General features: G+C 47.0%; 1 protein-coding gene across 2 annotated transcripts in view; it reads left to right on the top strand.

Annotated features, from left to right (window-relative positions):
• Positions 1-16570, top strand: part of AMPH (amphiphysin) — a 228107-nt gene that overhangs the window by 59787 nt on the left and 151750 nt on the right. The window lies entirely within an intron of this gene.

The raw sequence follows: 16570 nt of genomic DNA, 5'->3' as shown, positions 1-16570 counted from the left end.
TAATAGAGTTGGAAGAGGGCTTGGAGGTCTTCTAGTCCAACCCTCTGCTTAGGCAGGAAACCCTACATCACTTCAGACAAATGGTTACCCAACATCTTGTTAAAAACTTGGGTGTTGGGTCATTCGCAACTTCTGGAGGCAAGTTGTTCCATTGATTAATAGTTCTAACTCTCATGAAATTTCTCCTTAGTTCTAAGTTGCTTCTCTCCTTGATTAGTTTCCACCCATTGCTTTTTGTCCTACCCTCAAGTGTTTTGGAGAATAGCATGACTCCCTCTTCTTTGTAGCAGACCCTGAGTTAGTGGAACACTGCTATCATATCTCCCCTTGTCCTTTTCAACTAAACATACCCAGTTTCTGCAACTGTTCTTCATGTTTTATTCTCAAGTCCCCTAATCATCTTTGTTGCTCTTCTCTGCACTTTTTCTAGAGTCTCAACATCTTTTTTTACATCATGGAGATCAAAACTGAATGCAGTATTCCAAGTGGCCTTACCAAGGCATTATAAAGTGGTATTAACACTTCACGTGATCTTTATTCTATCCCTCTGTTTATGCAGCCTAAAAGTGTGATGACTTTTTTGGAGGCTGGTGCACACTGCTGGCTCATATTGAGATGGTTGTCCACTGGGTGCAAGGGCTCCTCTCCTAACTTAAGAAAGTGGAGACTCTTGAAAGGGAGTATTTCAAAAGGAACCTTTTATTAATAAGAATGGAAGCCATTAAAGTCAAAGCAACATCTGAATCCCCTTAGGCAATGCAAGTAGAATTAAAGGAGTAGAGACCACCTCCCATTTGTTATAATGCAGATTCTAGCCAATACACAAGTGTGAAAATGTTTCTTTTATCAACTGCCCTGAGAGCCGAATAAACATACATTCCCATGGCTATATTCCATTACACAATAAAGTGCAACATCCCAGATGGCCATCATAAATGTTCCCCCAAAAGGTGATGGGATCTCAGGCATTTTGGCGCCAGGAAACCAGTTGTAAAATATCACTTGTCACAGGCACTGCTAATAAATTGACTCCAAGGCCCCCCTCCTCTCAATTGAATGGCAGTATCATTTTTAGGGATCTGACATGCTGCTGTTCTTTAGAAAAAGGAGAGATCCACCTGTGAAAAGATAGAAACAGAAATTCCATCATAGTATTTTAACAAGGTTTGTCAGGGTTTAGGGAATGAATTTTTTTTCAATAAGGTAGGGGTCCTAACATGGTGTTTAGCTACCCATTCATTTTGGGATGAAGGTAAATGCTTCCAAGCAACTAAGTATTGGGTTTCCCCCCTGTGGATCCTAGAGTCAAAGATTTCCTTAATTTCAAAGTGTTGTCACCTATCATGATAGGAACAGGTGGTGTGGATGCAGGTGGTCTGAGTGGTGAGATTACTTCTCATTTGAGTAAAATAATGTGAAATACTGGGTGGACTTGCCTGAGTGTCTTTGGAAGGAGTAATTCTACTGTTACTGGGTTGATGACTCTAGTGATAGGGAAAGGTCCAATAAAATTTGACCCTAATTTCTTTGATGGTTGCAATGACTCCAAGAATTTTGTAGATAAGTATACTCTATCTCCAACATGGAAAGGTTTGGGTTCCACTCTTTTCTTGTCAGTTTGAATTTTAAAAGCCGCTCTAGCTTCCTCTAAAGCTAATCTAACTACAGGCCATGTGTTTGGTAACATGTCTATCCACTATTTAAGTGAGGGGATAGTGGGTTCTTCTGTGGGTAGTTCAAGCATGGGGCTGAAATCTTGGCCTGTTGCTACTCTAAAAGGTGTGAAACCAGTGGTTGAGTGCACTGCATTATTGAAGGCCACTTCCGCAAAAGGTAGAAGATCAGTCCAGTTATCCTGTTGAAAATTAATAAAACATCTTCGATATTGTTCTAGGACTGAGTTCAATTTTAGTTTGCCCCTTAGTCTGGATGTGGTGTGACGAGTTCAATCCTTGGGTGGTGCCAAGTAAAGTTAAAAATGCCCTCCAAAATTTTGAGGTGAATTGGACTCCTCTGTCGGAGATGATTCTCTGCAGAGATCCATGAAGGCAATAAATGTGTATCAGGAATAACTTGGCTACAGTTTTGGCAGTTGGGATTGTTTGGCAAGGTATGAAATGTTCCTGTTTTGAAAACAGATATGTTACAATTCAAATGACAGTATTCCTCATACTTTCTGGTAGAGCAACAATAAGGTGCATAGCAATCTCTTTCCAGGGTGCTGAAGGTTCAGCTATCTTCTGTAATAACCCTGGGATTTTCCCTTGGTGTCTTTTAGTTGCCGCACAAATAGGGCAGCTAACTACATAGTTACATACTATGTCCTTTTTTTAATGATGGCCACCAAATTGCCTTTTAATTAGGTGTAAAGTTTTCACAAAACCAAAGTGTCCAGTTAATTTGGAATCGTGGCACCTTGCCATTAAATGCAGTCTTTAGTTAGCTGGAACATAAACTTCCCTCCCACCCAAGCTAAGTTATCTTTCACCAGGCAGTTGAATTTGTGGCTCAAAAACCATTCATCGGTGGCTAAAGCTTATTTAAAAGTTTGGGTGGTGTCATTGTCCGTCAAAGTTTCTTGTTTTGCCTGAGATCTGGTGGTTACTTTAGCAGCTAGTTGATTGTTTTGTATCATGGGTTTCATTACATCTGAGCATAAATTTAAAGTACTGAGCCCACCATACTTGTTTTGGAGAGAGTTTCCTTGGGGTCATTAGGGCTTCTAAATTTTTATGATCCATCCAAATTTCAAAAGGGATCTTACTCCCCTCTAGGAAATGCCTCCAGGTTAAAAGAGCCCCAGACTGCATAAGTCTCTTTCTCCCAAATGGCCCACCTTTGCTCCAATTCATTCAATTTCTTGGATCTGTAAGCGCATGGTTGTAATTGCTCTTGCTCATTTTTCTGAAGCAGGACCACTCCTATCGCCACATCACTGGCATCTGCTTGTATGACAAATGGTTTCTCTGTGTCTGGGTGCTTTAGAATTGGCTCTACTGAAAACAGCCATTTAAGTTTTTCAAATGCAGTTTGGCATTCCATTGTCCACTTCAAAGGCTGCTTCGGTTTTGGGTTACCCTCCCCCTTCATTTTTAAAAGCCTGGTGATGGGGAGAGCAATCTGGGCAAAAGGGGGAATAAACTGGTGGTAAAAGTTGGCGAATGCCAGGAAGCTTTATAACTGTTTATGTGTTCTGAGTGGTTTCCAAACAAGCACCACCTGCACTTTTAAAGGATCCATTTCTAGGCCCTGGTGCAGGGGTGGGTTCCTACCGGTCCTTGAGGGTCCTTGCGGACCGGTTGGTTGGTGAACCTGGAAGTAATTAATTTCCGGGAACGCCGGTCCCGGTCCTGGCCCCTGTCACTGCAAAGTGTCCTTGCCTGCGCATCGCAACTCGCTCGCTCACTCCCCTCCCCGTGGGGACTAAGCCAGCCCAGCCTGCCACTCACTGATTCGCTGGAGTCCAGCCAATCAGTGAGCGCGCTGGAGGCGAAGCATTTAAAAGCTTTGCACTTGACCTCCATTTGAAAATTCCCTTCGCCTTCCAGGAGGTTGCTGCTTCCCCCTCAGGTAAGCAACTAAGCCCTGGCGGTGGGACTCAGGAGGTTTCAGGTGGGTGGCGGCAGCCCAGCTTTCATGAGGGAAAGCCGCGGGCTGGTGTACACCGTGCGACCTAGCTTTCACCAGAAAAGACCTTCAGGCCTTCCCTAGCGAAAGCCGTGGGCTGGTGGCAAAGGTGGGCCTAGCTTTCCCCCCTGTTCCCCCTCTCCAGCCTCGCCTGGCTGGCTAAGCCCTTACCTGTTCCTGCTGCCTCTCTGCCTGCCGGCTCCATGTTGCTTCCATCCATCGCGATGGGGATCCATCGCATCGGAGTTCTGCTGATTCTGCCTGCTGGTAAGTGACCCGGGTTTTTTTCTTTTATTTTTTTAATGTATTTTAAAATAATATTTTATTTATTGTCCATAGATTTTTTTTAAAATAGTTTTATTTAAAAGTATTGAGTATAGAATATTTTAAAATGTTTTACTTCAATTTATTCTGTGTGGATTCTTTTTTTAAATTGTCTATTTAAAAAAAGATTCTATCCAAAATAAATTAAAATAAACCATTTTAAAAAATTTTATACTCAATACTTTGAAATGTATTGTGCACAGAATTTTTAAAAATAGTTTTACTTAAAAGTATTGAGTGTCGAATATTTTAAAATGGTTTACTTCAATTTATTGTGTGTGGAATAGTTTGAAATGGTTACAGTATAAATTATTGCTTGTGGATTGGAATAATGGTTACAGTATACTATGGCTGGTACAATACTTTAAAATAGTTACAGTATAAACTATTGCTGTGTCTCAAAGTGTCTCACAGTGGCTGCTTTTGTATTTGTATTTATTTGTATTTAATAGATTTATAGGCCGCCCAATCCCGAAGGACTCCAGGTGGTTTACAGAAAGCAATTTTTAAAAAAGAATTAAAAAAACAGAGGAAACAAATTAAAACCACATCATGCACCCAATCTGGTTGGGGCTGGACTTCAGTCATGAGGTCAACAGCCCCAGGCCTGCCGGAATAGCCAGGTTTTGATAGCCTTTCGGAAGGTCATGAGAGTGGGTAGGGTCCAGATCTCTGAGAGTAGTTCATTCCATAGGGTCGGAGCGGCTACAGAGAGGCCCTCCCCCGGGGGGCCACCAGCCAACATTGTCTAGCTGATGGCACCTGGAAAAGGCCCACCCTGTGCGATCTTATGGGCCATTGGGAGGTATGCGGCAGTAGGCGGTCTCGCAGGTATCCAGGTCCTAGGCCATGTAGGGCTTTAAAGGTAATAACCAGCACCTTGAATCGCGTTGAGAGACCGATAGGAAGCCAGTGCAGCTGTGTAACGTGGGTGTATCTTGGTACATCCAGTATCGCTCGCGCGGCTGCATTCTGGACTAGTTGTAGTCTCCGAACACTTTTCAGGGGCAGCCCCATATAGAGCGCATTACAGAAGACAAGTCTTGAGGTGACGAGGGCGTGAGTGACCGTTTGAAGTGCCTCCCGATCCAAATAGAGTCGCAACTGGTGCACCAGGCGAACCTGGGCAAAGGCCCCCCTGGTCACAGCTGACAGGTGATGTTCTAATGTCAGCTGCGGATCCAGGAGGACCCCCAAGTTGCGGACCCTATCTGATGGGTGTAAATTTTCACCCCCCAGGATTAGGGATGGACTATCTGGGCTGTCCTTGGGGGGCAGCATCCACAGCCACTCGGTCTTGTCAGGATTGAGTGCAAGTTTGTTCACTCCCATCCAGATCCTGACAGCTTCCAGGCACTGGCAAATCACGTCCACCGCTACGCTGAGCTGGCACAGGGCGGAGAGATACAATTGTGTATCGTCCGCATATTGGTGGTATTTAATCCCGTGCCGACGAATGATCTCGCCCAGTGGCTTCATGTAGATATTAAATAGGAGGGGGGACAAGACCGAGCCCTGCGGCACACCATATTTAAGGGGCCTAGGGGTCAACCTTTGCCCTCCAACCAACACTGACTGTGACCTGTCGGAGAGGTAAGAGGAGAACCACTATAAAACAGTGCCTCCCACTCCCACCTCTTCCAGCCATTGCAGAAGGATACCATGGTCGATGGTATCGAAAGCTACTGAGAGATCAAGGAGCACCAGGATAGAGGAATGTCCTCTATCCCTGGCCCGCCAGAGATCATTGGTCAGTGCGACCAAAGCGGTTTCAGTGCAGTATCCAGGCCTGAAACCAGACTGAAAGGAATCTAGGTAATCTGCTTCATCCAAGGTCCGTTGGAGTTGAAGGGCCACCACCTTCTCAACAACCTTCCACAAAAAGGGGAGGTTGGAGACTGGACGATAATTCTTAAGAATAGCTGGGTCCAGAGAAGGCTTCTTGAGGAGGGGTCTCACCACCGCTTCCTTCAAAGGTTGTGGGAAAGATCCCTCCTGCAAAGACGCATTCATAATCATCTGGAGCCCGCCTCGTGTTACCTCCCTGCTGATCGAGACCAGCCAGGAGGGACACGGGTCCAGTAAGCAGGTAGAGGCACTCATCGCTCCCATGGCCTTGTCCACTTCCTCAGGGATGAAAAGCTGGAACTCATTCCAGGAAATCTGATCCTCCCTCAGCATCTCTGCTGGTACTGTCCAAATGGAGTCAAGGTCTGCCCAAATCTGAGTGATTTTGTCCAACAGAAACTGAGCAAACTCCTCAGCCCTTCCCTGTAAGGGTTCCCCCGTGTCCTCACCCTTCAAGGGGGAGCGGGTTATCCTAAACAGGGCGGCCGGGTGAGAGTCTGCGGATGCAATAAGAGCAGAAAAGTGTGCACATTTTGCTGCCCGTATCGCCACTAAATAAGTCCTAATGAAGGCTCTTAATAGTGTTCGGTCGGATTTGGAGTTGCTAGCCCTCCAGCATCGCTCTAAGCGTCTCTTTTGGCATTTCATCTCCCGGAGTTCCTCAGTAAACCAAGGTGCCCTCCTGGATCTACTGCTGCGGAGAGGCCGCAAAGGCGCAATCTGATCCAGCGCCTCCAGCGCCGCTGTATTCCAGGTGGCGACCAAGGACTCTGTCGGGTTCTGGGCAAGGGAGTCAGGTATCTCTCCAAGCTCCTTATAAAATCCCAGCGGGTCCACCAGGCACCTGGTGTGGAACCATTTAATTGGTTCCACCTCCCTGCAATGGGGGAGTAGCTTCCTAAAGTCAAGCCTCAGCACGAAGTGATCTGACCATGACAAGGGCGAGATCTCTATTCCCCTTTAGTTCCAGATCATGTCTCCACTGCCCTGAGAGAAATATGAGGTCGAGTGTGTGTCCCGCTCTATGAGTTGGACCCTGAATTACCTGGGTCAAGTCCATGGTTGTCATGGAAGCCATGAACTCCTGAGCCCCACCAGAGCGTTCGCCTAGAGATGGCAGGTTGAAGTCCCCCAGTACTATCAGTCTGGGGAACTCAACCGCCAACCCGGCTACTGTCTCTAGGAGCGCAGGAAGGGCTGTTGTGACACAGCTGGAAGGTAGGTACATCAAAAACAAGATCACTTGAACCCCTAGGTCCAACTTCAAGAGCAGAGACTCACACCCTACAGTCTCTGGAGCAGGGATCCTGCGAGGAACTAACGACCTTCAGATAATAACTGCCACTCCCCCACCCCTTTACTGGTGTCGTGGTTGGTGGAGCACCTGGAACCCTTCTGGGCACATTTCTGAGAGGGGGACTCCTCCCTCATGGCCCAGCCAGGTTTCAGTAATACATGCCAGGTCTGCCCCCTCGTCTAATATTAAGACGAGGGGAGCTTTATGAATCACAGACTTGGCATTTAGCAGCAGCAACCTGAGACCAGGGCCCTGACTTCTCTTGTCACCAGGTCCTTGAGTTGAGCTTGCACGGCCGGAACAAGGGATCACTGTGACGTAGCAAGCCCTCCTTCCCCGGTAATGGCTAGCCCTGCAGCTCCCATCATACCTGCCCTCCCGGTCGTATCCGAGATGCTCCGACCCGCCCCCATCCCTGTAGACCCTTCCCCCTCTCCCATGGCTTCCATTCTTCCCGGCAGGCCGCACATACCATTCATTCTAGGACGAGAGGCGGGTCTGGGCCCCCATCCACTTCTGCTTCTGCACTCAGTGGAGTGGGCTTCAGGCCGCGCTCTCAGTCCTCTCATGTATACCACACAAGCACTCTGTTGCAGCAGATTTGAGGTTTGTAATCTACTTACGAAAGACAAGGAGTCAAGACCACAAAGGTTCCGAGAGAAGTCAGGTTTATTGGACGCGTCCAGAGTTCAGTATGACTGACACCAAGACTGAACTGCCGGGACTATCCCCTGGCAGAGATTTTATACTTTTTATACTTTTTATACTTTTTAATTAAACATTACAAATCAGGAGGCGTTACAATAGGTGGATACATTTTGGGGTCAAGACCCCTGCTGAGATCAGTAAAATACATTTTTGGGAAAATTACAAGTGCAAGGTTCTCAGAAAGTTCCGAGTTACAATAGGGAAGTGAATCTGGTTACTCATGAAGCAGACAGGATATATTGCTAAAATATTGCTAAAATATCGCTGATTGAATGCTAAAATGTTGCTGACATAAAGCACGCAAGATACTGTCATGATTATTTTTGGTTGTTCCTCACACCCATCATATTTCCTGTTCTACTCTTGTGCAAAGCTTGCGTTATGTTCCCTTAATATTTGTAATAGGAGAAAAAAATGAAGTTTCAGGCCAGTAACCCAAAAGCTTTGATTTGGGTATTAAGCGTATTAAAGGTTATAATATTTAGTCTGTTAGAATCACCTAACCAGGTCAACCAAGGGTGGGTTTACCTGTGCACCCCCTCCTGCATCATTCCCCCCTTTTGAAACTGCACCCAATCTGAAGATTACTGTGTAGTTTCATATACATCAGGTTCTCTATTGACCATGAGCCCAACATATTCGTTCTCTTCCTCTGAGTGTCCCACCAGGGCTAGGACTTTTGCAGTGGCCCGTTTCTCCACGAAGAGGGACAAAGAATTGGTGATGATACGGGCAAAGATTGGCATGATGCAGGGGATGATTACACATCCTGCTGCAATCAGGCCAATCAAAGCAATGATGGTCTGCAATCCAGGCAATTTTGGGAACCAGGAGTTAAAAGTTGAGGTGAGATCAAATCCTTTCCATTCCTGCCCTGGGAAATGAGTGAGTTGCCTCATTTCTGTGGTGAGCTGCTTAATGACATTTCCAGTCTCATCAATTTGAAGGCAACAATTAGACAAGTTGAACTTCCCACAGACCCCTCCTTCCCTTGCGAGGAGGTAATCAAGAGCCAATCGATTTTGGTACACTGCAGTACGAAGTTTGTCAGTGGCAGTGGAGAGGATATTCAAAGATTTATCAATCCTCTCTCCAGCCAAGTCCAATACTGCCTGCAAGTGCATGATCCGGTTGATCATGTAGATTAGGGTGCGGTAACCCCATGACCCATCCTCAGCCCAAGTGGCCCTCCCATAGGTGCATACAATTCTCTCTGAGCTCCACATGTCGGATTTCTCATATTCAGCCAGTTCCTTACAAGGAAAGTTAGAGAAGGCTGTGTCCTCCCTCTTCTGACGGTGGGGCCCACTAAGTCGTATACTGGAACTCCTAGCACCTGTCGTGATTGGATGGGCAACAGAAAGAATGAAGGTTTTATCCATCCAAGAACACAGGAGCCTGCCCAATCCTCAGGGAGGATTTCATAGGCCAGTGTGCCACAAATCCAATACATGTTCTCTGGGGCTTCCCACGGGCCAGATGGGGTCCGTGGCTCTTTCAGGTATTGTAGGAGTGTGAGATCAAATTTGGGGGGTTGCAGGAGATTGGATGACCACTTGAAATAGGTTTCATCCCATTCCCCTAGACAAATTAGGTGGCCCACAGGATATGATCCATTACGAGAGAAGCAATTTCGGCCTACCAAATTTGTAGTGAGGGTCCATACAATACCTGTATGCTGAGTCAGTTGGGTGAGGTTGCCCTCGAGGGTCATGTTGTTATACACCTCTGGGTCTGCCTCCAGTGCTTCCCATGGCCATTTTCCCCCCATATTTGTTCCTCCACAAACAAAGCAATTTTTGACAGTTAAGGCTTTGGCCATTTCCTCAGCCATTTCTACAAACAAGTTTACAGCCTTAGGATTAAGGGGGAGTGGTTCTTCTAACTTTCGGAGGTTATCATACACAGACCATCCCAAGGACTTCACCTCCCCTTCCTTTAAAGTTTCCACCCATATTGTGATGTACGCCAGGGGGTCAGACCCATCTCCATCAATACCTATCCCATAACTTTCTTCTGCTGGGTAGTTGCGGGACACTTCAAAAGCTACTGAGTTTGAATTTGGGAGTCTGTGAAAATTGGAGATATATGGACATCCCAAATGGGGAGAGGTTGGATAACCTCCTCCCGTATGTTGACAGACACAATCCCACCCTCTGCATTGATTTCCTTGGTCCATTCGATCTGCACAAGGAGGATACAGATCCCGACTGGGATTCTGGCACCCTAGACAGTAGGCATGGGATCGGGGACAGAGATACTTATGATTGTTATGATAAGTTTGTCTCCATCCCTGACTTCCACAACCCCTGTAAGCCACCCTATCCATGGCAGCACATACACCAAACGTTACGGTGATGGGCTGCTGACCCTGTTTCAAAGCAGTAACTGTGGTGAGGTGGTAAAGCTGAGATTCCTTGGGATTGTCAAGCAGGGCCAGGCCGGCCCACACAGTGACTTTGAGACGAACTGGAGTGGTTGGCTGATAACAGACAAGCTGGTTTTTCTGAATGCAGTAATTATACATGGTACCATTGGATACACACGTTCTTTTTTGAGGTGTGCAGTCCACTGGGGCCTGAGTATGGCAGATCATTGTGACAATTGTGCGAGACCCTACCTTAGCCTTGGTAAGGCATGGGCCACACTCATTCATCCCTGGTGTTGCAGAGAGATAACACACCACCCCCTCCGATCCCTGGCATTGGCTATAGATGCGGGGTTGCTGTCTTCCAAAGGTACAATTTGGGGGATTAAAGTTTTGGCAAGATTTGGGTTTTCCCATTTTGAATTTCAGGGTGTTTCTTTGTGGTCCCAGCAGGCATTCAGTGCATTCCACTGGGGAGGGGGTAATGGCCACTCGTGTGGCCCTTGGTGCCCTTGGGGTGCCCTTTTCCTTCCCATCTGAGCCATCCTTCCCACCTTCTGGAAGGGTGGGTGTGGGACAGAGGTTCCTACCTGGTTGCAAGAGTGGCTCTAGAACCACCGTTCCCTTTCCCTGTGTATTCAGGGTGACTATAGCCGTCCTGCTGAGGATCCTACCAAGTGTCCCAGCCCGGCATTAATATGATTCCAAGTAGTTGGGATGAGTTATCCAGACCTCCAGGCAACTGGCTTTAGCACTATGGTTACGTATTATGCCTAGGCGCCGGTACTCACTCAGGTCTTGAGGTTTCATGCTTGACAGATTCTCATCTTCTGACCACCATTGCAGCAACCACCATTTTCCTACATCACCAATGAGTTGACAAGTTATTCTCACCATGATTGGAAGCTGATCATAGGTTATGTCATATTCCATTTTCAGACTGAAATCAAGGGGTGCCCGCTTCCCCTGAACCGTTGTCCTTTCTGGAAAGGGGTCTGAGAAGGGTCTCTGAATGGGCTTTTTGCGATGGCACATAATGGTTGAATTATAGTATTTATTTGGTGCCCAAGATATGACATTAGGGTCCATTCAACACTGCCAGTAGTTCTCTGTCTCCTCCGAACAGGGGGATAACCCTTTCTCTGGATGGCAATTTAATATCCAGTGTTCATTATACATAAAATGCAATCCCTGTTCACCCTGATAGAAGCAATCTTTGCAAAGGGGAAAAGGCCCTGAACCCATTTCCTCTAGCATTGGCTCAGAAGTTACCTGTGGAGGGGAGTCATTTGTAGAGGTGAGGGGCCTCGCTTCTGGTTGTCACGGGATACCCTCATTCCCCCCTTTAGGAAAGGATGGAGAGGGGATTGGGTCATTGTAAATAGTGGGAACCTCCCACACCATCATTAGGGCGGTCCTGTCCAGGACTGCTTTATAGAGATAAAGAGAGTTAAGGATAATAGAAATGAATAGGAGAAAAATCACAATTAGAATAGCTGGCATCAGGACGTTCCTAATGCACGCAGTTTGGCGCAGGCGCTGGTTGGGTTCCATGGTTGTTTCTTGGCATTGGGCAGGGGCGGAGCTTCCACGGTAGATCCGATACATTGCCTGTGCGATGGATGTCATCATCCGGAGCGACACCTGCTGAGGGCGCTGGTTCTTCACCACCTGTTCATAGAGCAATAGCGTCCGGTGTATTCGCAGAAGAGGTGGTGTCCCTCCGGTGCTTCCGGAACGTGAGGTGTAGAGGCTTGGCAGGGTCTCTGGAGGCCGTCCAGCACGTCTTTGCAGCCAATTTGAGACAAGTCCAGTGAATCCAAGGCTTAATTTCAGCTACCTTAACAGCAAGGGGAGAACAAATAACAACAGTATACGGCCCACGCCATTTGGGTCCCAATGGTACTTTCTTCCAGTCCTTCACCCAGACTTCTTGTCCTGGGTGGAAGTTGTGAACTGGAGTTACAATTACATGAGGACGACAAGACAAAACATATTTTTGCAATTGATGGACTATGGCATTCAGGGCTTGCAACTGCTTGAGCTTCACTGTGTCTGCAACCTGTGGGGTGGGCAACACCTGTGGGCCAAGCAAATTAGGAACCCTTCCATACAACAACTCAAATGGTGAGATACCCAACTCCTTGCTGGGAGCGCACCTTACTGCCAGCAACGCCATGCTGAGGGCATCTGGCCATTTGAGATGGGTTTCCTGACAAATTTTGGCCAATTTATCCTTTATGGTGCGATTAGCCCTTTCAACTTTTCCCGCCAATTTTGCATGATAAGCACAGTGCAAATTCCAAGTGATCCCCAACATTTGAGCAATTTCCTGAGTGGCCTTGTGGATGAACTCAGGCCCATTATCTGAGGAAATGCGTGAGGGCAACCCATAGCGTGGAATGATTAAGTTTAACAGTGTTCAGGTTACCTCAAAAGCTTTTTTTGTTCTAGTAGGAACACATTCAGGCCACCCAGTGTATGTGCAAACAACAACTAACATGGCAGTGTATGATCCCACTTTTGGCATGTCTGTAAAATCAATAATTAAGGAATCAAAAGGATAAGCCCCCCTAGGTTGGTGTCCAGGGGGAAGACCTGGGTCCTGACGCGGGTTATTAGCAGCACATATCTGACATCGAGAGCAAAGAGCAGCTGCTAGACTAGACAAGTTGTTGATATAAACCTCCCGAGCCAAGGTTTTTTCCAAAGCTGTTTTCCCTAAATGCAAATGCCTATGCAGGGAAAAGACAGCATCCCATGCCAACTGCTGGGGAACAAACACCCTCTTGTCCAGCAGAACCCACCACCCATCTAGTAGTTCCGCCCCTATTGCTTCAGCTTGTTGGATTTCTGAGTGACTATATGATGGGGTTTTTTCCTCCTGGGCTGGGGTCCACAGAGTGAGGCAGGTGGCCTGTAGAGAAGGTGGATCCAAAGCTGCTGCTCTGGCAACCTGATCAGCTTTGTTGTTTCCTCTTTCAGCTGTTGAAATCCCTTTTTGATGACCCCGTACATGCATAATGGCGATTTGTTTGGGGGCCCATACACTGTCCAACAGATGCATAATTTGGGGGTCATATTTGATGTCTTTTCCTCCTGCTGTGATGAGGCCCCTTTCCCTATATAAAGCCCCATGGACTTGGACAGTGAGGAAAGCATATTTGGAGTCTGTGTAAATGTTGACACGTAGACCCTGTGCCAATTCCAGAGCCCTGGTGAGTGCATGTAGCTCTGCCAGTTGGGCACTAGTTCCTGGAGGTAGGGGCATGGCTTCCCACACATCATCAAGGGTGACTACAGCATAAGCTGCTTTTCGCATGCCCTCATGTAGAAAACTGGTTCCATCTGTAAAAAGAGTTGCATCTGGGTTGGAGAGGGGTTCATCCTTCAAATCTGGGCGACTGGCATAGGTCTCTTCAATGGTTTGTAAGCAATCATGGGTGATTTCGGAGTCTGGTTCAGGCAATAGGGTTGCTGGATTCAAAGCATATGACTGGATAAGCTTGATGAGGGGGTTATGTGTAATAAGCCCCTGGTACTTCAACATTCATGGATTGGTAAGCCACAAGTGACCTTTCTGGTCGAGGACAGCTCTGAGAGCATGGGGGGTGTAGATGTTTAATTGCTGTCCAAAGGTGAGCTTATTAGCTTCCTGGGTAAGTAGGGCAGTTCCTGCTACAGCCTTAAGACAGGAGGGCCACCCTCTCGCCACCTGATCCAACTGTTTGGACAAATATGCAACAGGGCGACACCAGGTTCCCAAATTTTGGGTCAGCACCCCACAGCCATATTCTGTTTAGTGTCCACAAACAAATGAAAAGGCTTATCAAGATTAGGGAGTCCCAGACTTGGGGCTTGAGTCAAAGCATGTTTCAATTTTAAAAAGCTGTTCTGTTCCTCCTTCTCCCACCTCAAGGGTTCCTTTTCATTCCCTTTTGTAGCTTCATAGAGTGGCTTTGCTAACAATGCAAAGTTGGAAATCCAAATGCGACAAAACACAGCTGCTCCCAAAAAGCCCCTTAATTCCTTCCTATTTCGTGGGGCTGGCAATTGGCAAATGGCTTCCTTTCTCTCATGGCCCAAAGTTCTTTGTCCTTGTAGGATGTCGTAGCCCAAATATCTAACTTCCAATTGGACTAATTGTGCCTTTTTCCTGGATGCTTTGTAGCCTTTCTCCTGTAGGAGGAGCAGTAGGGCTGCCATATTTGCATGACAGTCTTTCTCCGTCTGGCCTGTAACTAATAAATCATCGACGTATTGCAGAACAACATCGGGGGGGGGCAGGTTTAAAAGTTCTAAATCCATAGCTAATGCAGCTCCAAATAGGGTGGGAGAATTCCTGAACCCCTGAGGGAGGCGTGTCCAAACATACTGCTGTTTTCTGCCTGTCACTGAACTCTCCCACTCAAAGGCAAACAAATGCTGACTTTTCTGATGAATGGGGATTGCAAAGAAAGCATCCTTTAAATCAATGACTGAAAACCATTTGGCTTCTGGTGGAATAAGTCCAAGCAGCACATAAGGATTGGGCACAGTGGGATGAATTGTGACTGTGGCTTGGTTAACAACACGAAGGTCTTGAGCCATGTGATAGTGTCCCTCTCCCTTGGGTATAGGCAGAATGGGAGTGTTCCATTGGGATTCTATTGGCACCAGAATTTTATAAGTCAGATAGAGCTGGATGACTTCCTGAATGGTTTGTACAATTGCTCTGGGATACGCCCTCTGACGGATGCGTACAGGAAGTCTCATTGGCAGTTCCTCAACAATGATATGGGCGTGGTGAGCAGCAAACCCGGGGGGATTATCTTTAGCCCACAAACCAGGAACCTCGAACTTCCTCCATTTTTCTCCCGGGCTTCCCTGACCACCATGATCCTCCAAGCCTCTTCGGTGGGCATTTCTAACTTCACCTGGCCATACTTCAACCCCATGGATCCCTTTTCATCAAAGAATATCTGTGCTCTCAGTTTACAAAGCAAGTCTCTACCCATGAGTGGAAGGGGACAGCTTGGGAGATAAACAAATTGGTGAATAAGCATCTTCCCTCCTGTTTTGCAAAGCAGGGGTTCTAAAAGAAGTTGATTTTGTGGGGTTCCTGTTGCCCCTTGGATGTTGATAGATTGAGAAGAGATGGGGCCCAAGGGTTGGGTCAATACAGAGCGAGTTGCACCAGTGTCCACAAGGAAGGGGATATTTTTGCCTCCAACATTAATGCAGACCATAGGTTCTGGGAGGCTGGGTGAACCCATTCCTCAACTTCTGCTAGTCCGATAAGGGGGAGTGCTGGTTGAAAACCCCTTTGTTCCTCTTCGACGCATGCCATTAAAGGGTTTCCTGTATGATTCACGTCAATCCCATTCCTCAACTTCTGCTAGTCCAATAAGGGGAGTGCTGGTTGAAAACCCCTTTGTTCCTCTTCAATGCATGCCATTAAAGGGTTTCCTGTATGATTCACATCTCTTAGGGAGATTGGAACGGCTGGGCAGGGGCGGGAGATCCCTGGACATCCTAGGGTGGTCATTGTCCCTCTTCTCAAGGGGTGGAGCCCAGTCCCGTTGTGGGCATTCTCCCTTCCAATGCCCATATCGAAAACAAATTGCACATTGATTTCGTCCCAAGGGTGGGGCTCTGTCCCCCTCCCTAGTTCCTCTTTTTCCCCCTGGCATGGTCATGATTGCTGCGGCTAGTAGTTCTTCTTTTTTCTGCATTTTTTTATCCTTCTTCTTTTCCTCTAATAAATCTCTATTGACAAAGGTCTTCCTCGCCACTTCCATAAGCTCACTGAGGGGTTTTCCCAGTGCCCCTTCCAGTTTTTGCAACTTGTGTCTTATGTCAGGGGCTGACTGAGAAATAAAAGCCATAGCTAGCATCCGAGCATTCTCAGGAAGGGTAGGGTCAATTGGAGTATACATCTGATAAGCCTCTATTAATCGGGCATAAAAAGGTTCGGGGCTTTCAGTAGCTCCTTGAGTGATTAGGCTTGGTTTTGACATATTGGTGGCTGGTTTCCCTCCCAGCCGGACAGCTCTTACAACTAACTGTTGGTAATTGAGTAGCAGAGTCAGCTGTGAGAGTCATAGGGGCTCCATTTTGGGTCCCTTGAAGGAAAACTTTGCACAATAAAGTCAGCCAGAGAGGTGCGGGCAGGGACATCAGGTTTTAGAATGTTAGACACTGCAATTCTGATCTTCTCCCTTTCTTCAGCATTAAACAGGATAGCCATTAGCTGTTGAAGATCTAGCCAAGTAGGGTGATGGGTTCCACAATAGTTTTAACTAGATCAGCCGCCTCATTTGGCTTAGCACTATAAGGCCCATAGTGAAGCTTCCAATTAAGCAGGTCAGAGGTGGTAAAAGGGACATGTTGGAACAGCGAACCTGTGGAGACTTGGG

This window comes from Thamnophis sirtalis, unplaced genomic scaffold (assembly GCF_051295495.1).
Source record: "Thamnophis sirtalis isolate CommonGarterSnake01/CBP01778 unplaced genomic scaffold, rThaSir2_p1.2 scaffold_4, whole genome shotgun sequence".
Lineage (NCBI taxonomy): Eukaryota > Metazoa > Chordata > Lepidosauria > Squamata > Natricidae > Thamnophis > Thamnophis sirtalis.
The sequence above is the reverse complement of the archived record's forward strand: the minus strand, read 5'-3'. Positions and strand labels throughout refer to the sequence as shown.